This window comes from Dermochelys coriacea, chromosome 1 (genome assembly GCF_009764565.3).
Source record: "Dermochelys coriacea isolate rDerCor1 chromosome 1, rDerCor1.pri.v4, whole genome shotgun sequence".
Lineage (NCBI taxonomy): Eukaryota > Metazoa > Chordata > Testudines > Dermochelyidae > Dermochelys > Dermochelys coriacea.
This window is the reverse complement of record NC_050068.2, coordinates 142088687-142112927: the sequence shown is the minus strand read 5'-3', so window position 1 is coordinate 142112927 and position 24241 is coordinate 142088687.

Sequence of the window (24241 nt, the reverse complement as noted above, 5' to 3'; positions counted from 1 at the left end):
CCAATATTGCTCATTCCAGAAACCTGATATTTCACAAAATGCTTTATTTTTTGAAAAAAGAAAAGGAGTACTTGTGGCACCTTAGAGACTAACAAATTTATTAGAGCATAAGCTTTCGTGAGCTACAACTCACTTCATCGGATGCATTTGGTGGAAAAAACAGAGGAGAGATTTATATACACACACACAGAGAACATGAAACAATGGGTTTATCATACACACTGTAAGGCTTATCACTTAAGATAAGCCATCACCAACAGCAGGGGGGGAAGGAGGAAAACCTTTCATGGTGACAAGCAGGTAGGCTAATTCCAGCAGTTAACAAGAATATCAGAGGAACAGTGGGGGGTGGGGTGGGAGGGAGAAATACCATGGGGAAATAGTTTTACTTTGTGTAATGACTCATCCATTCCCAGTCTCTATTCAAGCCTAAGTTAATTGTATCCAGTTTGCAAATTAATTCCAATTCAGCAGTCTCTCGTTGGAGTCTGTTTTTGAAGCTTTTTTGTTGAAGTATAGCCACTCTTAGGTCTGTGATCGAGTGACCAGAGAGATTGAAGTGTTCTCCAACTGGTTTTTGAATGTTATAATTCTTGACGTCTGATTTGTGTCCATTCATTCTTTTACGTAGAGACTGTCCAGTTTGGCCAATGTACATGGCAGAGGGGCATTGCTGGCACATGATGGCATATATCACATTGGTAGATGCGCAGGTGAACGAGCCTCTGATAGTGTGGCTGATGTGATTAGGCCCTATGATGGTATCCCCTGAATAGATATGTGGACAGAGTTGGCAACGGGCTTTGTTGCAAGGATAGGTTCCTGGGTTAGTGGTTCTGTTGTGTGGTGTGTGCTTGCTGGTGAGTATTTGCTTCAGATTGGGGGGCTGTCTGTAAGCAAGGACCGGTCTATCTCCCAAGATCTGAGAGAGCGATGGCTCGTCCTTCAGGATAGGTTGTAGATCCTTGATGATGCGTTGGAGAGGTTTTAGTTGGGGGCTGAAGGTGATGGCTAGTGGCGTTCTGTTGTTTTCTTTGTTGGGCCTGTCCTGTAGTAGGTGACTTCTGGGTACTCTTCTGGCTCTGTCAATCTGTTTCTTCACTTCAGCAGGTGGGTATTGTAATTGTAGGAATGCATGATAGAGATCTTGTAGGTGTTTGTCTCTGTCTGAGGGGTTGGAGCAAATGCGGTTATATCGTAGCGCTTGGCTGTAGACAATGGATCGAGTGGTATGATCTGGATGAAAGCTAGAGGCATGTAGGTAGGAATAGCGGTCAGTAGGTTTCCGATATAGGGTGGTGTTTATGTGACCATCGCTTATTAGCACCGTAGTGTCCAGGAATTGGATCTCTTGTGTGGACTGGTCCAGGCTGAGGTTGATGGTGGGATGGAAATTGTTGAAATCATGGTGGAATTCCTCAAGAGCTTCTTTTCCATGGGTCCAGATGATGAAGATGTCATCAATGTAGCGCAAGTAGAGTAGGGGCATTAGGGGACGAGAGCTGAGGAAGCGTTGTTCTAAGTCAGCCATAAAAATGTTGGCATACTGTGGGGCCATGCGGGTACCCATCGCAGTGCCGCTGATTTGAAGGTATACATTGTCACCAAATGTGAAATAGTTATGGGTCAGGACAAAGTCACAAAGTTCTGCCACCAGGTTAGCCGTGACAGTATCGGGGATACTGTTCCTGACGGCTTGTAGTCCATCTTTGTGTGGAATGTTGGTGTAGAGGGCTTCTACATCCATAATGGCTAGGATGGTGTTTTTAGGAAGATCACCAATGGACTGTAGTTTCCTCAGGAAATCGGTGGTGTCTCGAAGATAGCTGGGAGTGCTAGTAACGAAGGGCCTGAGGAGGGAGTCTACATAGCCAGACAATCTTGCTGTCAGGGTGCCAATGCCTGAGATGATGGGGCGTCCAGGATTTCCAGGTTTATGGATCTTGGGTAGCAGATAGAATACCCCAGGTCGGGGCTCCAGGGGTGTGTCTGTGCGGATTTGTTCTTGCTTACAGACAGCCCCCCAATCTGAAGCAAATACTCACCAGCAACCACACACCACACAACAGAACCACTAACTCAGGAACCTATCCTTGCAACAAAGCCCGTTGCCAACTCTGTCCACATATCTATTCAGGGGATACCATCATAGGGCCTAATCACATCAGCCACACTATCAGAGGCTCGTTCACCTGCGCATCTACCAATGTGATATATGCCATCATGTGCCAGCAATGCCCCTCTGCCATGTACATTGGCCAAACTGGACAGTCTCTACGTAAAAGAATGAATGGACACAAATCAGACGTCAAGAATTATAACATTCAAAAACCAGTTGGAGAACACTTCAATCTCTCTGGTCACTCGATCACAGACCTAAGAGTGGCTATACTTCAACAAAAAAGCTTCAAAAACAGACTCCAACGAGAGACTGCTGAATTGGAATTAATTTGCAAAATGGATACAATTAACTTAGGCTTGAATAGAGACTGGGAATGGATGAGTCATTACACAAAGTAAAACTATTTCCCCATGGTATTTCTCCCTCCCACCCCACCCCCCACTGTTCCTCTGATATTCTTGTTAACTGCTGGAATTAGCCTACCTGCTTGTCACCATGAAAGGTTTTCCTCCTTCCCCCCCCGCTGTTGGTGATGGCTTATCTTAAGTGATCACTCTCCTTACAGTAAAAAGAAAAGGAGTACTTGTGGCACCTTAGAGACTAACAAATTTATTAGAGCATAAGCTTTCGTGAGCTACAGCTCACTTCATCCAAATGCATCCGATGAAGTGAGCTGTAGCTCACGAAAGCTTATGCTCTAATAAATTTGTTAGTCTCTAAGGTGCCACAAGTACTCCTTTTCTTTTTGCGAATACAGACTAACACGGCTGCTACTCTGAAACCTCTCCTTACAGTGTGTATGATAAACCCTTTGTTTCATGTTCTCTGTGTGTGTGTATATAAATCTCTCCTCTGTTTTTTCCACCAAATGCATCCGATGAAGTGAGCTGTAGCTCACGAAAGCTTATGCTCTAATAAATTTGTTAGTCTCTAAGGTGCCACAAGTACTCCTTTTCTTTTTGCGAATACAGACTAACATGGCTGCTACTCTGAAACCTTTATTTTTTGAGTCTCTTTAAGGTGGAATGCCTGTTATATGCTGTGATGTCAGGCATAAGGAAAATTGATAGTTCTCCTTCCAATAGTTCAAATACACTGGGGCAGCATCAGACACATCCTGTGCTGGAAAGTTTACATTTAGGAGCAACAATGAAATCCAGCTTAAGAGAGGGAGAGAAAAATCTATCAAGAAATGCTGAGCCTGATTTTTTTCCACTGCCTTGCACCATGCATAGCTACTTGCACCTGTGCAAAGTGGGTGTGAAATATTACCATTCTGAGTTAGTCATATTTTACACCCAATTTGTACTGGTGTAAATGACTACACAGGCAATTCCAGGGGTGCTGAATCTGCCTTCAAAACTTCCAAATGCAGACATGATCAATAAGGGTATGTCTACAGTACGAAATTAGGTCGAATTTTTAGAAGACGGTTTTGTAGAAAGCGTTTTTATACAGTCGAGTGTGTATGTCCCCACACAAATGTTCTAAGTGCATGTAGTCAGCGGACTGTGTCCACACTACCGAGGCAAGAGTCGACTTCCAGAGCTTTGCACTGTGGGTAGCTATCCCACAGTTCCCGCAGTCTCTGCCACCCATTTGAATTCTGGGTAGAAATCCCAGTGCCTGATGGGGCTAAAACATTGTCGCAGGTGGTTCTGGGTACATATTGTCAGGCCCCTATTCCCTCCCTCCCTCCTTAAAAGCAAGGGCAGACAATCTTTTTGTGCCTTTTTTCTTGAGTTACCTGTGCAGACGCCATACCACGGTAAGCATGGAGACTGCTCAGCTAACCGTCATCGTATGTCTCCTGGATGCTGGCGGACATGGTACTGCATTGCTACACAGCAGCAGTTTATTGCCTTTTGGCAGCAGACAGTGCAGTACGACTGGTAGCTGTCGTCGACGTAGTTCTGGGTGCTCTTTTAACCGGGTGCCTGGGCAAACATGGGAGTGACTCAGCCAGGTCATTTCCCTTGTTTCGTCTCATGGCGATTGAGTCCTACCGGCAGTGCACTGTCTTTTAATCTGCAGCTAGCGAAGACGATGGCCTGTAGTCATACTGCACCGTCTTCTGCCGAGCACCCAGGAGGTGACGATGGCTAGCGGTTGTACTGCACAGTCTGCTGCCAGCATGATGAATAAAGATAGATGAAATGGCTCAAAACAAGAAATAGACCGGATTTGTTTTCTATTCATTTTCTCCTCTCTCCCTCTGTGAAATCGACGGCCTACTAAACCCAGTTTTGAGTTCTATCCTTGAGTTTTTGAGTTCTATCCTTGAGGCAGCCATTCAGTTTCTCGCAAAGCCACCCCCTTTGTTGATTTTAATTCCCTGTAAGCCAACCCTGTAAGCCATGTCGTCATTCGCCCCTCCCTCCGTCAGGGCAACAGCAGACAATCGTTCCGCGCCTTTTTTCTGTGCAGACGCCATACCACAGCAAGCGTGGAGCCCGCTCAGATCATTTTGGCAATTAGGAGCACATTAAACACCACACACATTATCCAGCAGTATATGCAGCACCAGAACCTGGCAAAGTGAAACCGGGCGAGTAGGCGACATCAGTGCGGTGACGAGAGTGATGTGTACATGGACATAGACTTCTCTCAAAGCATGGGCCCTGCCAATGTGGGCATCATGGTGCTAATGGGGCAGGTTCATGCGGTGGAATGCTGATTCTGGGCTCAGGAAACAAGCACAGACTGGTGGACCGCATAGTGTTGCAGGTCTGGGACGATTCACAGTGGCTGCGAAACTTTCGCATGTGTAAGGGCACTTTCATGGAACTTTGTGACTTGCTTTCCCCTGCCCTGAGGCGCAAGAATACCAAGATGAGAGCAGCCCTCATAGTTCACAAGTGAGTGGCAGTAGCCCTGTGGAAGCTTACACTGCCAGACAGCTACCGGTCAGTCGGAAATCAATTTGGAGTGGGCAAATCTACTGTGGGGGCTGCTGTGATGCAAGTAGCCAACGCAATCAAAGATCTGTTGATATCAAGGGTAGTGACCCTGGGAAATATGCAGGTCATAGTGGATGGCTTTGCTGCAATGGGATTCCCTAACTGTGGTGGGGCCATAGAAGGAACCCATATCCCTATCTTGGCACCGGAGCACCGAGCCAGCGAGTACATAAACCACAACAGTGGTTTTCAATAGTGCTGCAAGCACTGGTGGATCACAAGGGACGTTTCACCAACATCAATGTGAGATGGCCTGGAAAGGTACATGACACTCGCATCTTCAGGAACTCTGGTCTGTTTCAAAAGCTGCAGGAAGGGACTTTCTTCCCAGACCAGAAAATAACCGTTGGGGATGTTGAAATGCCTATAGTTATCTTTGGGGACCCAGCCTACTCCTTAATGCCATGGCTCATGAAGCCATACATAGGCAGCCTGGAGAGTAGTCAGGAGCTGTTCAACTACAGGCTGAGCAAGTGCAGAATGGTGGTAGAATGTGCATTTGGATGTTTAAAAGCGCACTGGGGCAGTTTACTGACTCGGTTAGACCTCAGTGAAACCAATATTCCCACTGTTATTATTGTTTGCTGTGCGCTCCACAATATCTGTGAGAGTAAGGGGGAGATGTTTATGGCGGGGTGGGAGGTTGAGGCAAATCATCTGGCTGCTGGTTACGCACAGCCAGACACTAGGTCGGTTAGAAGAGCACAGGAGGGTGTGGTGCGCATCCGAGAAGCTTTGAAAACCAGTTTCATGACTGGCCAGGCTATGGTGTGAAAGTTCTGTTTGTTTCTTCTTGATGAAATCCCCCGCCCCTTGATTCACTCTACTTCCCTGTAAGCTAACCTCCCTCCCCACCTCCCTTCAATCACCGCCTGTAGAGGCAATAAAGTCATTGTTGCTTCACATTCATGCATTCTTTATTAATTCATCACACAAATGGGGGATAATTACCAAGGTAGCCCAGGAGGGGTGGTGGAGGAGGAAAGGACAAGGCCACACAGCACTTTAAAAGTTTAAAATTTATTGAATGCCAGCTTTCTGTTACTTGGGCAATCCTCTGGAGTGGAGTGGCTGGGTGGCCGGAGGCCCCCCCACCGCGTTCTTGGGCGTCTGGGTGAGGAGGCTATGGGACTTGGGGAGGAGGTCGGTTGGTTACACAGGGGCTGTAGTGGTGGTCTGTGCTCCTGCTGCCTTTCCTGCAGCTCAACCATACGCTGGAGCATATTAGTTTGATCCTCCAGCAGCCTCAGCATTGCATCCTGCCTCCTCTCATCACACTGCTGCCATCTTTCAGCTTCAGCCCTCTCTTCAGCCTGCCACTTACTCTCTTCAGCCCGCCACCTCTCCTCCTAGTCATTTTGTGCTTTCCTGCACTCTGACATTGTCGGCCTCCATGCATTCGTCTGTGCTCGGTCAGTGTGGAAGGACAGCATGAGCTCAGAGAACATTTCATTGCGAGTGTGTTTTTTTCGCCTTCTAATCTTCGCTAGCCTCTGGGAAGGAGAAGATCCTGTGATCCTTGAAACACATGCAGCTGGTGGAGAAAAAAAAAGGGACAGTGGTATTTGAAAAGACACATGTTATAGAACAATGGGTACACTCTTTCACAGAGTGTTGCTTGCTTGCTTGCTTGTTAACTTGCTGTTAACATTACATACATAGCACATGTGCTTTCGTTACAAGGTTGCATTTTGCTTCCCCCCACCGTGTGGCTAACAGCGGAGAACATTTCTGTTCAGCCATAGGCAAACAGCTCAGCAGGAACAGTCACCTCTGAATGTCCCCTTAAGAAAAGCACCCTATTTCAACCAGGTGACCATGAATGATATCAGTCTCCTGAGGAAAATACAGAGAGATAAAGAACGAATGTTGTTTGAATGCCAGCAAACATACACTGCAATGATTCCCAAGTACGTGCTACTGGCCTGGAGTGGTAAAGTGTCCTACCATGGTGGATGGAATAAGGCTGCCTCCCCAGAAGCCTTTTTTTGCAAAGGCTTTGGGAGTATATCCAGGAGAGCCACGAATGCCAGGGCAAATTAATCATTAAACATGCTGGCTTTTAAACCTTGTATAGTATTTTAAAAGGTACACTCACTAGAGGTCCCTTCTCCACCTGGTGGGTCTGGGAGGCAGCCTTGGGTGGGTTCGGGGGGTACTGGCTCCAGGTCCAGGGTGAGAAACAGTTCGTGGCTGTCGGGAAAACTGGTTTCTCTGCTTGTTTGCTGTGAGCTATCTACAGCCTCCTCATCATCGTCTTCCTTGTCCCCAAAACCTGCTTCCGTGTTGCCTCCATCTCCATTGAAGGAGTCAAACAACGTGGCTGGGGTAATGGTGGCTGAACCCCCTAAAATGGCATGCAGCTCATCATAGAAGCGGCATTTTTGGGACTCTGACCCGGAGCGGCCGTTTGCCTCTCTGGTTTTCTGGTAGGCTTGCCTCAGCTCCTTAAGTTTCACGTGGCACTGCTTTGGGTCCCAGTTATGGCCTCTGTCCTTCATGCCCTGGGAGATTTTGACAAATGTTTTGGCATTTTCAAAACTGGAACGTAGTTCTTATAGCACAGATTCCTCTCCCCCTACAGTGATCAGATCCTGTACCTCCCGTTCGGTCCATGCTGGAGCTCTTTTGCGATTCTGGGACTCCATTATGGTCACCTCTGCTGATGAGCTCTGCATGGTCACCTGCAGCTTGCCACACTGGCCAAACAGGAAATTGAAATTCAAAAGTTCGCGGGCCTTTTCCTGTCTACCTGGTCAGTGCATCTGAGTTGAGAGTGCTGTCCAGAGCGGTCACAATGGAGTACTCTGGGATAGCTCCCAGAGGCCAATACCATCTAATTGCGTCCACAGTACCCCAAATTCGACCCAGCAAAACTGATTTTAGCGCTAATCCCCTTGTCGGGGTGGAGTAAGGAAATCGATTTTAAGAGCCCTTTAAGTCGAAAAAAAGGGCTTCGTCATGTGGACAGGTGCAGGGTTATATCAATTTAATGCTGCTAAATTCGACCTCAATGCCTAGTGTAGACCAGGGCTAAAACACAGACCTGTATGTCACTATTGAGTCCCAGTGTCTTAATCTAGGCCCAGATCCTGCAAATGGCTCTGCATGGGTCCAGGTGTCTGCCCACATGGAACAAGTTGCAGACTTATGCCCACAATATATCCGTGACTGGGACACCTCAGAATTTCCTGTTGAACTGTTATTTATTTAGTGTTTTATTATTTAGTTCTCATATTTAAAGGTAGAGAAAGATTGGCATTTTTTTGACTGAACATTTCTTTCATTGTAAAAGTTGTTTGACTTGTTTAAAACCAAAACTTTTCATGGGAAAGGGCTGGTTTTTACAAATTTCTCAACTTGAAAAAAGTTTCAAAATTGTCAATGTCCCGCTTGAAATTTTCAAAATGAAAAATTCCACTTTTCTGATTCAAAACAACTTTTTTGTTTAGAAATGTAAACTAAGTGAGTAAAACTATTTTTTTAAATAAAAAAATGGTAAAAATGAAATGTTTTGAAATTATCACAACAAAATGTTTCTGTTGATCCAAACTGATTTTTTAATTTTTTTTTCTTATTTTCAGTTTGTGAATTTTTTTGAGAATATGACCTTTCATCTCGATTTGGGATGGGAAGTTTTTTTTAAATCTCAAAAATTTTAATGGGACAGGAAAATCTATTTCCCACCTGGTAGCATTTAAAGATTTTCTAAATTATTCATAGACTCATACATTTTAAGGCAAAGAGGGAACATTGTGATCATCTTGTCTGATCTCCTGCATAACTCATTAGTGATGTGCTCTTTGTAACCAGATTAAGTGATTCCAAAACTTTTTACCTAAGTTACCATTTCCATTGAAGATTGAGATCATGCTGCAGTGAATAATCTATTATGAACATTGCTCTCTGTATTTGGAAGATGGTCCTGCAGAGTTTTAAGTGGAGCTCATATATTGATGGTATCTGAAGAGACTTTTAGATAATTCATTAGGTTTATGAGTGATTCCATCTTGAACAAGAGAGAGCCCACAAATTCTGAAGAATGTCTTTACCTGAACTGGATAACAGAAGTTTTCACTGCAGCTTTACTCAAAACTGGTTTGTGGGTCATCTGTTATAATCCTCTTGTAAACGAGGTTTTATCCCGATACAGCTGCGAAGTATATAATGTACTCTGTGCTTTCTCCATTAAATCTAGTTACTTCCAAACAATAATACAGACAATTAATATGGATGGCCTGCAATGGAACTGAAGTTGTAAAATCCATATAGGCAAATAAGTCAATTTGCTCTGGAACAGACTCTACAAAAGCATTTAAACAATTTCCCTGAGATCGTAGGCTGTTTATCTCTGTCAATTTATAATAATGCCACTTATTTTTTGCAAATTTATGAATTGCATTTGAGGAAGAATGTGGGAATCATAATCTCAGGTACGTATATCCATGTCACCTATTACCATATGTGGGATCTGAGGCATAGTCATAAAGTAGGGCCACTAAAATTGCAATTTTACAGTATAAGGATTGTGTTTAGAAGAATTGCTGCTACTGCTAGAGATGGGCACAAACCACAAAATTCAGATTCAGGTCTGAACTTTCCCAAAGACTAGGGGTGTTCAGGTCCAGTCCGATATCTGACAGAAGGGTGGATTAATGTGGAGCTATAGATCTTCAATTCTGCCCAAATGAAAAGATCTGGGATACACACATCCTAGAAGACTGGGCATTCTGGCAACTCAGCAACCCCATCCTATACAGAGATGGAAACTGGACCAGTTCCATAATGCGGGTTTGAGGAGCAACTTGTTGATAATGGGATATTAGGAGGGGAAGAGGAAAGCTTATGTGAATGAACAACTAGCTTCCTGCATGGCACAACTTTCTACATTAGTTCACTCCTCCTCCTGAAAGGACTTTGTAACCCAAGTAATAGAGTGATTCCTTTGCCCAGGGTAGGGGAGTACTGCTTCTCTTGGCCTACCCTGAAGTCAGTGGAAGGGGAAAGCCAATCTTTGTTTCCTGAATCTGATTTTGAACCTTACTCACATGGAGCAGTACTTTGCTCGTAAGTAATTCCATTCACTAAAAGCATAGGGACGGGTTAAGATGCAGGTGTATGAATTGGAACCTTTCCACTTTCCTCCCTCTAATTTGGATTCAAGTTCCCGATAAAGGCACGCCTTGCAGTTCTATTTGTATCAGCTAATTATAAAGTATCTGCATTAGCCAAATGCAGAGTAGAGAGGTAGAGGTACAATCACACAGGGCAACATTACTTGTTACTGGGTATAATGATTAATACCATGAGTAGTTCAAGGGAGGTCAGTGTTACCAGGATCTGGCCCTAGATTGTCTTTGATGCACACAGCTTCATTTCAAATTGTACACTCTGTGTCACAGAGAGAGAGTTCTGTATGTTGAGAAGTGTTAACACATTTATGTAATTTTCAGTTACTTTTTAAATTACAGCAATACATGAATGCTGAAATTTTTCATTAGCTGCCACTGAAAACAGAGTTGTATCATCAATGTGATGTTTAAAAAGATGATGTACTGTTGACCTGATGTCAGCTCTTGTGGTTTAAGATGTTTTTTGATGGGTATCTAGAGTAGATGGAATGTAAATCCACTTTGCAGATGAAATTGTTAGCTCAGCCTCAGCTTTTAACAGTGCTTTCTCACACTTGGACTGCTTTTAACACCTGCTTGTTATTTCAAATAAACTAAATTGGAATTTACTCCATTTCTTTTTTAATAGCAAATGAAGGACCAAGTCAGAGAAGAGTTGTATTATTTAATCTCATGCTCTGAAAAGTGGCTCAGATGCTCTAGAGAGTGAGTAAACTGCTCATATCAAATATGAAAGGCATATCAGTCATCCAATCATGCAGAATTCTCCAGAAAAGTGATCACAATAGTGGTATGGACACAGATGTGAGATCCTGTCCCCGCTCTAGGAACTGCAGGATCAGCAAAGTGCCAGTCAGGAAAACATTTCCCTTTAGAACCCCATTATAGTGGGGCTCAAAACTTCAGATTTGTCTGCTCGTTGGTCAGAAGGGGAGAGACAAATTAAGTGGGGTGTCTCTCCCAAAGTTAATTAATGTTTATGATTCAAGTGTGTAGAAGTAAGAAATGGAGATCCTGCTCCATTTGAAAATATCATTAAGAAAATAGGTTAGTTTACCGCCAGATCTTTCAGACATGTCCCTCCGGCACCCTTGATCCTGCGTCTCCCTGATCTCTACGCTTGTTAGTTTCCATTCCAGATCTGCTGCATTCTGCTTCCTGACTAGTGCTGAGCTTGATGCCATGATCCTTAAGGTAAAAAAGGGGGGAGCTTTTTCTCATCCACATCTGCTCATAACTGGAAATGGAAAATATTGTGATGCTCCTTTTGGCTGCCCCCGGATGTCCGGCTCCCTTTCCAGACACATCCTTGTGCACACTGTGTGCCATTTGTGAGGGACACCTAATTTAAATTTTGTTTGAAATCAAGAAAATAATCCATTCCCTCCTTTATGTGAATTCTGATAACAGTAGGCTGGAGAAGGCAAGAGCTATTGTCTTTGCAACCTCTCTTGGCAGGACCTAGCTCTTTGTTCCTCTTCTTGTCAATTTGTTGCCACTTTAATAGTTGTAACTGCTGCAGCTGTGGCACTTGAGACACTGATGGCTGTTGCTGAAATGAGATTTTACAGTCATGATGGCCTGAGAAATCCCACAAAAGCATGCGATTAGGAAGGTTTGTACTTATGCGGTCTGACTGCTTTCTTATGGGTGCAGATGGTTTGTTGATGGTTTACATCTGCCCGGTCATTGGACATGTTAGGGAGGGTGAGGTCTCCTCCCACCTCCACTAGCCAGCAGATACTGACCCCTGCTATGTGACAGAGACATAACTTTTGTACACCTGCACCAGATAATGTAACTGGGGTCTAGAAAATAAAGATGCCAGCACTCCTCTGCATCTCACACTTACATTACAGTGTTAAAAGCAAAGAATATACACTGGCAAGTTACAGCTAGCGGCAAAGTGGCCGGATATGACTGGTGTACAGTAAATGTCAATGACAAATTCAAAAATGAGAATCAATTGCCAGGAAAATAGAAAGGTGACATGAGCTCAAACATCATAGCTCATGACGTGCCTCTTCAGTAGTTGGCACGGCAATGGCTGCCTCCCCGCCACATTTCCCAGGTATATTTCATAATGTAGAAAATGTGGCAAGGGTAGTGTAAGGGACTGCAGTGGCTCAGTGTATTCAATGGCAAACATGGAACAAAGACACCATAGGATAGGATCAGACCCTGGTTGGGTGATAAAACTCATGGCCCATCAAATTAGTAATGTACAGGAAAAATATCTGGTTGTCTTGGTGCATCCCACAGGGCAACAGTCCATTGTTGATTAAACAGAAGCTCCATCCAAATGTAATTGCCTTGAGCTATTTGTTATCAGAGAAGAAATCTGGCATCTCAGGTGGGGTGGGTTAAAATAGAAAGACTCCTTTTCCTTTGTGATGGTTAGGGGACACCACCCTATCTATCTGGATCTGAAACAGCCACCTTGTTATGTGGTCCACAACTACTTGTAGTCTTTTTGTAATAGACACTTTTATTATATTAGTAGTAGTATTTTGTATTACTGTAGTGCCCAGGGCACCAGGCATGGACCGCCTCTAATATTTTGTCTATTATGTATGCTGATTGGAAGCCATGTCATTCTTTCTTCTTTACAGACTAATTCATCTATGTGGGAAGAATCAAATGACTAAACAATCAAAATGCAAATAGTGCAGGTTACCAAGAAGAACATATTTTGCAGAACATGCTAGGCGCTGGCAGTAGATATTAATATCTAGGTGTCTAATTTCTACAGCAAAGATTGTAATGGGCATTTAAATGGCACTTTATTAACCTTTCTGGATTATTGTACTTCAGTCTTCTTGTCGTACAATAGAGACAAATAATGTATTTATATGATTTGACAGCTGCGTTACTTAAAAACACGGGGCTTGATTCTTAGCTGGTGCAACTCAACGTGGCTCCACTGAAGTGAATGTGACTATGCCACATGACATCACCCGATGACTGGGCTCTCTGTGTCTGTATATATGTATTATATCCTGTTCTCCAGAGAAAATTGAAAATTATCTGTCTTTTGCCCTCCCAGTCTGTGTTCCTCACTGTCCCAGAACCTCCTCCAAATTACCAACAAGTCAGCTGGCCTTCTCTTCAGCATTTCCAACCCAAGCATTCAAAAACCATGAATCAGGCTTCCCCTCTTGCCTCACAAAGTTATGACAGTGACTTAAAAATCGTTAGGGTTTTTTTTTTTTTAATCGGGGCAGGACTGGTTTCTGACCCTTTATGGTGCACTGACCACATTTTCAAGCTTTTTAAATTGACCATGAGCATTAGATTATTCTCCCCGTCCCTGCACCCCCTTAAATGGAAGCCAAGATTTTTACCTAAAAACTTGGATACAAGCAGTGGGGGTTTAAGGACAAAAACAAGTATCTGAAGATCCATGATAAAATAGTGATATCTGACAACACTGCCTTTCTCTTGCTGTCCATGCTTCCGGTGGGAGTTATTTTTTCACTTAAGGTTCCTCAGCCTATTCACAGTAATGCTCCTCCCATGCCTGATCGAGTGGGGAGAGTCTGTGATGTGTTTGTCTTTCCCCTGAAGCTAGGCAGGGTAAGCAGGGCTCTGAGAAGATCACAGGGCAGCTCCCCTCTTTAGTCAAGGGTATGCTGCTATGTGCTCTCGTAGTCTCTTGGGATTCCAATGAAGTGGTCACCATTTAAAAAGCAACCACCTTTCACACACTTGAGATGTGGAACTTGACACACCAAAGTTTCATCTTGTCCTTGGAACTGAAAATATCTATATTAAGTATGTGATATCTGTTGGCAGACATTGATTTTCTGAGAATGATTGCTACAGCACCTTTTATCCAGAAAGATTTGAGAAGGCTTCATTGGGCTAATTCATCCAAAAGTGAAATGTGACCACCTTTAGGGTGAGCTTTGGATGTTTCCCTGGTACCAGCAACTCTCTATGCTAAGTTTTAGACAGGAAATGTGAGGAATCCCTTACCATATCCCACTGAAAGTACAGAGGGAATTTCAGTCAGAATGTAATTGCCCAAAGTGGAATTTGCTCATGGCACCAGGACTAACACTCCTATGCTCTTGCAAAACAGTGTCTTCTATACAACGTCAGGACCTTTTTTGCATTTCAGCAACAGACTGAACCCCTCAGCAACACACTGCCCTGTACCACTTTCTAGGGATATAGATTTAGTACTCACTCAGTTTAAAGGGAAGAGTGCTGCATTCAAAATTGATACTTCCTGTGCTGGCAGCATCTAGATTTTCCTGAGTGATTCCAGTGACTAGACTTGTCCCAGCTTTGTTTTTAACAACTGACCAGATTACAGCCTCTGTTATTGTGGTTGCAGGCCTTGTACTTTAATTGCATTTTAATTTTTTTTATTTGTAATGGCCTGACATTTTATTTTATTTTCTGTTATCTAGATTAGAGTGTGAAGAGAAATCCATTATTATACTTAATTATGAATTCGGCAATGGTGGAGAGCCCAAAGCATAGGATAGGCACTTAATTATGTGTTAATAAACCATAATGAATGGGTTTTTTTTTAAACAAATGTAAGCGCCTGATCCAACACTTCTTGACATGAGCGGAAAGACTTCCATTGACTTCACTGGGCTTTGGAGCAGGCCTGAAGGGCTTGTCTACGTGAAGAGGAAAAAGCTCACAATAGCTAGTGCACACTAGCTACTCTGCATTTTGCCCTGTGTAAAGCATGTATTTTATGCATGACATCCTTGGGTGAGGAGGCAGGGACAACAGCTCTCTGTTTTTGAAATACGATTCCATCCTGCATACTTAGTTCATCTTTTATTTGAAAATATGTTTCTGTTCCTACCAGTACTTGGCTTTTGTCTTCTGGCTGCCCTGCTAGTATTACTCTCTTGACTGCCTGTACTTAGATGTCCTTTTTCGTAGTCTCTTTGATTTCTTTCAGCTTCGTTGTTGAAACTGGGAGATAGTGCAGCATGTTAATGGATTCAACAGTCCTGATCGCCTTCCCCCAATTTACTGTTGCTAGGTGTACATGCCCTGCTCATCATCTGAGCTAACACCAATAACCATCCTGGACAATATCTGATCTCCACCTGGTAGCACTGGAGGTGCATCAACATGTGCTGCAGTCTCTTTGGAACAGGAAGAAGGGGCTGTGCTATGATTGTCTCTAGGTGTCTGTGGTCTGATTGCACTATAACTGGGTGGCCATAGGTTTACTGATGGAATTGCTCCACTCCGAATACCACAGGCAGAAGCTGTCTTTCTGTTTAGACATTCCCTTGTTCAGTCTCTGACAGGGCTCTGTTGGCATAAGCGACTGTCTGTCGTGCAAAAGAGCTATACCCCTCCCTTCTCCTGTGCAGGAGAGTGTCCATGGCTATCCCGGCTGGTGATACTTCAGGAAAGTGGCATCCATAATCATTTATTACAGTGTTTCAAATGCTTACTGTTGGGGACCTGCCAAGTCCAAATCAACATCCTGCCTTATGAGCTGACATATGGGTTCCCCTACTGCAGCAAGGTGTGAACAGAACTTGGGCAGAGAATTTATCATTTTTATGAAGTGTAACCCTTTTACATCCACTGGAGCTGGCATGTTGCTGACTGCCTTGATCTTGTTTGGAGTCTGTTTTCAATCTTACTGCTGTGAGCAGATGTCCAGTGTATGTCACCTCACACTGTCTGAGTTGCATTTTTTTTCTGGGTTGAATTATATGTTCTTGTCCCTCCATTGCTGTAGAAAATCCTCGTAGTTCTTTGTCATGGTCTCGTCGAGCTTCTGTATCATTGCTCCCATTAAGTACAATGATGATACCAGCTGTAATTATTTTCACCCCAGGCAGTCCTTGCAGTACTTGGGCTGGGTCTTCTCTGGAGCACCTCTGGTGCCTGGCTTATGCCCATTGGCACACCCACAGCCATCTGTAGCAATCAAATGGTGTTGCAAAGGTTGTCAGCATGATGGACTCACAATCCAGGATTACATGCCAAATGCTGTTCCTCACATCATACTGTAAAGATTCTGGCTTTGGAAAGTTCTGGCAAGATGCATGAACTGTGGGCAGTGGATAATGGCATGTTTTCAATGCCCAGGTAAGTGGTTTTGGGTCTATGCAGATGTGTAATTTGCCTGATGACTTCTTTACCATCATGCTGCTTACCTAGAGTATACTGGCCTCTACATATGCTATGATACCTCTGCTCTGCATACTTTCAAGCTCCTTGCATACTGGATTATGTAATACAAATGGAATTTTCCTTCATGGTAAACATGTTCCACTGTAGGGTCTACTTCCAGTCGCAGCTTTCCTTTGAGTCATTGCCTTTAAAAACATCCCCATATGCTTTTAAAATTGTCTCCATTGTCCATGGGACTCCCGCTTTTGCTTCTTGCATTGCAGATGTAAAATTCTGATGCTGTACCCTGACAAATCCATGGCTTCTCTGACTGTATTCCCCAACTGCTAACGATCTGCTGCCACAAACTTCAGTTGGTACTGTCTGTTATGTTTTGAGTTCATTTCTATGAGGTTGCATTTTCCTACAGGCTACAGTGTTATGCTCTCATTGTACATTATTAGATTGTGCCTGCTTTTTGTAGTGGCTGTGTTTAAGTCCAGTTCACTCTGAGGAAGCACTTTGCAGGAGACCCTGCTATCTAGCTGAAATCGCATCGGGCATTTCTCCATTATCATCGTTGCATGCATGGAGGTTGGTCGACTATGAGATCACCTTCAGGGATCAGCTGCTCCCACAGGTGGTGATCCCAAGTGCCACAAACTATCTTGTCCCAAATTAGGGAATTTGTCAAGTCCCCAGAATGCGTGTAGCAGTCAGTGTGCATAAATCAGTAACACAGGGGTCTATCTCTTCCCCTTCAGACTGGTCTCTAGTGGAAACCCTGTGTCACCTCAGTTTTTTTCTGTTTTGAGGCGCAATAGGTCCCCAGGGCTCCTAGGACTGCTGTGAGGCTTGAGGTGGTGGTGAGCTTCAGAGTGATGCTGAACTCACTGGCTTGTTCCCCAATACGGTAAAGTAACCATTTTACTTTCTTGCTGTTCTCGTCCTCCTGCATGGCAGGTCTGTGTACAGCTCAAACTCTTCCATCTACCGGGTCTGTTTTTATTCACAAAGTGTGAAGCTGAATGTGGGTTAAGTTGAAAAAGTGGAACTTTATTAAACTCTGTGCACTGCTTTCTCCATGTGGCTGAGTTGCTTCCACCCTAATTCCCTGTCTTGTGTTCCTGGTGTCCCATCAATAATAATCCCTCCAGGGAACATGGGCCCTCTCATACCTTTTCCCCTGATCATGACACTTTCTGCAGTAACTCCAAGACTGTATTGATGCACGTTGCTTAATGAATTTCCAAAGTGCATTAAGTGAGAGTCCCCAAAGGCATTGAGTGTGAAGTAAAGACTTGTCTACATGGTGAGCTAGTGTGCAGCAAGCTAGTGCATTGTCAGTTCACTCCCTGGCTTGCTGTGCACTAACTCACCATGTAGACAAGCCCTAAGAGTGTCCACAGAGGGCACTTAATTATGTGTTGTTATGTGAGCAGGCCATAGCAGCAACAGTGAGTTGGGGGAAGGAGATCAGGATAGTTGAATCCATTAACATGTTGCACTATCTCCCAGTTTCAACAACGAAGCAGAAGGAAATCAAAGAGGCTACAAAAAAGGACATTCAAGTACAGGCAATCAAGAGATATTAGCAGAGTAGCCAGAAGACAAAAGCCAAGTATTGGTAGGAACAGAACCATATTTTCAAATTAAAGATGAACTAAGTGAACAGGATGGAATCCTATTTCAAGAACAGAGAGCTGTTGTCCCCAGCTCATCACATAAGGATGTCATCCATAAAATACATGCTTTACAGCTGGGCATTGGCAGCTGTCTGAGATGGCTGTGTGTTTACTGGCCTGGAATGACTACACAGCTATGATCCTTGATAGAAGAGTGTGATAAACCACGAGCAGAAAGACTGTTACCACATGAGCTGCACACACAACTATAGGAAAAGGTGGCAGCAGCCTTATTTACCGCCAATGAAAAGCAGTACTTGATTACAGTAGACTACTGTTTAAATTTTTGAGAGGCCGGTGCCCTGCCTGATATAAGAATCAAGTCAGTGATTGGTAAACCAAAGAATTATGGCATTCAGAACACTGAATTCACCAACAATGGACTCCAGTTTGCCTCGGAAGAAGTCAAGGAATTTTCACACAAATGGAAGTTTGACCACTACACCTCCTCCCCAGCATATCCACAAAGTAATGGGAAGGTGGGATCAGCTGTGAAAACAGCTAAAAGACGGTTTCTTCTGGTTCAGACCCCTTGTTAGCATTTTTGGCACACAGGAAAACCCCATCACAGGGTGCCAAAACAGTCCAGTGCAGGCATTGATGGGGCAAAGGACCAAAACCCTGCTACCCATGAAGGGAGACCTGTTGCTACCAGATACCACTGAGAGGAGATGGCTGACAGTCAGATAAAGCAGGCGCTGGAGTACAGCAGGTCAGGCAAGGACCTGCTAGCCCTGGAGACAAGCACTGCTGTGAGAATATAACCACTAGAGAGACACCAGAAAGAATGGACTAAAGGAGTCCTGAGGGTTGCAGAGGCACCCAGGTCTCATGAGGTAATTACACAAGAGAGACACGAGAGATCTGAAGGAGCAGGAGACACTTGCGAGCCAGCAAGAGAGCCTACAGTGATACAGAGATCATCATAGAACGGAGAGATGGAAAACCATCTGTAGGCCACCCCACAAGAAGGGAGAAGACTCTACAGAGAGTTAGTTTGCAGAGACAGGAGACGGAGAGACAGCAATAGGCCACTCCCAGTGTGGTCATCTGTTAAAGAAATCAAATTATCTCAAAAACTATGTAACCAGCTGAGTCTGTGGTAAAGATGGGACTCCAGCTCAGTGGTGTGCTAGCAACCTCTGACTGAAGGACATGGAATGAGGCTGTGGGGGTTAATTATTTGTTTTTAACAATTATACTAAAATATTTGTAAAATAGGGGAAATGTATCATGATCTGTGGAAATGGAGTCAGAGGGTCCATGTTCCCTGGAGGGATTGTTATGGTCTGGATACCAGGAAAACAAGGAGTGTATGGGGATAGGTTGGCAGCAACTTGCCTTCAGAGCTGCCCACATGATTTAATAAAAGCTCCATTCATTCAATTTAACTTGCCTTTGGCTTCACTCTTTGCTAATGAAACACAAAGTAGCTAGCATGCTTTAAATTCACAAGCTAGCTTACTGTGCACTAAGTGTCCCATGTAGACAAGCCTTTAAGCTCTTCCTTTGTTTTTATGGTAGAAAATTTGGATATGGCCTTTTTATAGTCATCAGCACTTCAAGGTGTATGTAATCCTCAGGTTTTTTTTGTCACGTGACCTTCAACCTCATGCTCAACAATGAGTCCAAGTGCAATGCGAAAATATCCGAGCATAAGACACCCCCTTTGTTAATCTGCTTTTAGGTTCCAATCCTGCAATTCTTATTCTTACAAAATTTACATTGTCTTCAATGGGAGTTTACTGTGTGCATGGACTGCACTAAGCATGACGGTACCTCTGATGTCTCAGTTAAACATTCTCTGATGTAGTTGGTGAAGAAAAAAAGATTTCCCCTTCTTCAGCAAGTGGTGTATTAAAAATGTCACTTATGTCTTTATACCAAATAATTTTCAAGCTGGTGTGCTCTGTCATCAACTTGCAAAGTGCAGGCCAACTCAACCAGATTTAGAGCTACAGTAAGTCATTTTATCAGCCTCATATAAAAATGTAGTGCTTGATAAACATTCCTTAGGCAAGGCATTTATAAAAATGACTTAAACATGGTCCCTTGTCTGTACCTATACACACAGGTTTTCAGCTAAGATTTGTTGTTTTTTTGTGTGCGGCCATTAGAAAGTGGGCTCTCAAATGCAGAGAAAACAGCCTCCATATAACATAACTCCACACAGTTCTAGCTACTTTAAATAACAGGAATTTGAGTCACTAGTGTATCACAGGATTAAAAAATAAATCTGATCTGATTAAAAAACCTGCTTGTGCTTAATACTCTGGATTTAGGAGACCACGAACACATATTTCAGTTATTTGTGTGAAAGTTACCAGTTTAGATTCTATATCATACAGTAAGTGTTAGGGCCAAATTCTGCATTGATTGCCACCCTATGAAATCTCATTGGGAGGAGAAAGGATGGAGATAAGAGTTGCATTATCATTTCTACCACAGAGGGAAGGTTTGGGGATGTTTTGATGAACAGACATGCCACAGATAGTGGGTTGTTTATTTTGCATCCAATAACGTAATGGTTTGTTTTTATTGCTGAATGTAATTCATGTTTCTAAATCTCTTATGTGTGGATGATATATTCTTGCTTGAGTAGAGGTACTTTTTTAAAGAAAAGAAGAGTAAACTGACAGCTCCTTAAGATTTCAGCAAAAATAGAAAGGAACCCATGGGGGGCTAGGAAGAGGGAAATGGTTTTTAATGGTTCTCACTTTTTGTCAATGGGAGATATCTAAAAAGATGAGTCTTATTCTCTCACTCACTTATGGCTATTCCAGGCTGATTACAGAAATGTCCTCCAATTTAGTCCTGCAGTCTGGGAACTGTCTTGCACTGTTACAATTTTTTTTGGACAGGTGTGAGGAATGCAGGGAGTTGCATGGAGAAAGAAATTGGCCACTGCATGTGTTTGAAGATATCTTTAAGTTGGAAGGTTGGACATGTTAAAAAACAAAATGATTTTCAATGCAACCTTACTAACAGTAAAAAAAAAGGTATATTAACATTTTATTAATGTGATTCATATGGGTATACAGATATATATATATATATGCTAGCCAGCATATATTAGTCAATACTCACATTTATATACATGACAGCTTAAGCTATGCCCATCTATCTTCCTGACCAGATAAGACATATAGGAATTAAGCACCAATAACATTAAGCCAAATATTCCAATAGTGATATAGCCTAAAATTGCCTCTTCCATAATCCTGATCACTTATGCGAAGTATCCCATAAAGTCGTGCATTTGCCGAAAAAGGCTTTTGGCATAAGCAGATAGGAAACTCGTCAAAATCAAGATACATTCATTCTATGTCTTAGTACAATCTAGGGAAATACTTTACAGACCAGTACTTGGAATGCTAGTATCCAAAACAAAGATAAGGAAAGAACAGAACACGTTAGGGAACTGGAACAGACTGATGGGTTGGATTTTAGTGACGTGTAAGAGATGTGTTACTTGTAAAATCACAATATAAATAATACTAGTTGAAATGTGTAAGTCTGAGAACACACCTTCTGTGTAAGGTGAATGTAACATCGCTGCACGAGATGGCTTCCCGGAGACCAGTATCATATAGAACCTTTTTCCTGTCCTATATTATTATTTGCTTTGAGCAATAAATCTGACTGACATTGGTTATTTGGTCCCTTGAATATATTTCATAATGAACCAAAGTGTGGACAAGCAATTGACTATACAATTTATCAACACGTGCTATAAAGGGATTATATAAATGACATGCTCGTAAAAGACAACTGACAGGAATAAATGAGACTTTTCTTTTGGTGACAAGAGATGATAACCTCCTGGTAGTCATCAGAATCCACATGACACTGGAAAAGAGTGCTCTTTCCATAGGCGCTGACTTTTGTTTTTGGCAGTGGGTGTTTTTGAAGAGGTGTGTGTGTTTTTTTTTTTTAAGGAGGGAAAGGGGCACTTGGCGGGAGGCTATTTTCAGCATATTTATACACTTCTTTCATATTCTAGTTACTGAATGTGTCTATCACTGATATCTTTACTATTTTAATAATGATTAAATTGTTATGAACTACATAGTTACATTATCATGAATTATGGTTTATTAAAATAATTGTAATCATCTACAAACTGTCTTCACTAACATCCCAGTTTAAAGAAATTATGTAGCTTTCTGGATGAAACTGCCAGCAATCTTATTCACATCTAGTTCCCTGGTATTGTCTTGATGCACATTAAGGACAGCTACATTATTCAGTTGTGTCTGTCCCATTGATGACTGAAGATAATTTTTCAGTCTTCTAATGCGGGAGAATGAGTTCAGGATGATACAGACACAATGAGAAGGATTCTTATTCATTTGCAGTACTCTGGAAACATAGTGCTTCTAGAATACTGAGAATGAGCCCAAAATCTCTTCTTGATGGGTAACAGCTAATTTAAGCATCATCATATGTATGTATAGTTGTGAATGGATTATATTTTGCCATGTGTGTTTCTTTGCATTTAACATTGAATTTCATCTGCCATTTTGTTGCGAAGTCATCTCGTTTTGTGAGATCCATTTGAAACTCTTCACAATCTGTTTTGGACTTAACTATCTTGAGTAATTTTGTGTCATCTGCAAACTTTGCCACCTCACTGTTAACTCTTTTTGCAGACCATTTATTAATATGTTGAACAGCACTTGTCCCAGTACAAGCCCTTGGGAGATACCACTTTTTACTTCTCTCTGTAACCCACACACCTCCTGGGTGTGGTGTTCTGTTCCATCTAGTGAGGGTGAGAGAGAGAGAGATTATGAGTCTGTGCTACAGCCTTAGCTAACAGGCATATGGCTTTTAGGTTATGCAGTAGAGGCTCATGCACTAAGCTCCAGAGGTCCCAGGTTCGATCCTGCCCACCGCGACCGGGGTCTGTTGGCCTTACAAGTGGGGGCTCATCTGGGATTTCAACTGGGAAGTCTCTGAAGCTCAAAACACACTTCCTCAGCTAGGGGAAGTATGTAACCCACACACCTCTTAGTGCATGACCCTCTACCACATGAGCTAAAAGCCAACTGGGTGTTAGCTAAGACTGTAGAGCAGACTCATAATCTCTCTCTCTAAGTGGTCTCAGTGCCACTAGATGGGACAGAACACATCCAGGAGGTGTGTGGGTTACATCGCCATTCTGAAAGGACCATGCGTCAGGGTGCTGGCTAAGGAAATTGGAGCCAAGCCTCTGCCACGCCAGCTCCTATCAAGAAAGGGGAATTGGAGCTGGTTGAGTAAGCCCAGGCTTGATTGACAAATGGGGGACAGCTGCTGGCCTTGTTAGCCAGGGGCTACATAAAGGCTGGCAGGTAAGAAGCTGAGAAAGGAAAGGGAGGAGCCAGAGAATTAGAGGGAGTAGGAGTTCTTCTCCGCTGGCTTCAGGAGCTCGTCGTCCTTGAGGCTGTAATACTGAAACTGTTTGTAGCTAAAAGATGATGGAAAAGTATACTGTAAATAAAGAGAATGGGTGATTGCACCAACGCATAGGTCTCTGGCTGGTCTGGGGGCACAGCAGAGGCAGAACTGAGGAGGGCCTAGTGACACCTTGTTATACGTGGAGGCTTGTCCAGGATCCAGAGTCAACGAATGTAGTTGCAATGGCTCATAAAGCAGCAGGAGCAGATGCAGAAGGCCCTGCAAGGCTTCCAGCGGTCCCACCAGGCCAAGAGATGGACCTTGCTAACCCTGCAGGCAGAACAGCAAAAAAGCCTACAGGACTTCATAAGAGAGCAGGCCAGCATGCAGCAGCATCTCCTGCAACGAATGGTGAGTCCCGTGATGAGGGATGGCACCCGGCTACCGGGCGTGGGACTCTGTAAAATGGGCCTGGCAGATGAACCGGATGTCTTCCCTACCTGGTGGGTGAAGCTCAAGCAGCCTACATGGCATTGAGAGACAAACAGACATGGAACCATGAGGTGGGGCCCCGGGCATTCACCCAGAGAATGTTGGATTGGGCCACCCACTGGCTGAGTCCCAAGACGCAAACGGTGGGGGAAATAACGATGTGGAACAATTGCTACAGGGCCTCCCCGAAAATATCTGAGTCCGGGTCAGGTGACACCAGCCAAGTACGGTCGATGCAGCCGTCAAGCTGACTGAGGAATACACGGAGTCAGACGTCCCTTGAAGGGAGTGCTGACCCTATGAAGACGTAAAGTTGGGGAAGAAGCTGAGGGAACCCCTCCCCAGGAAAGGCCCAGAGAG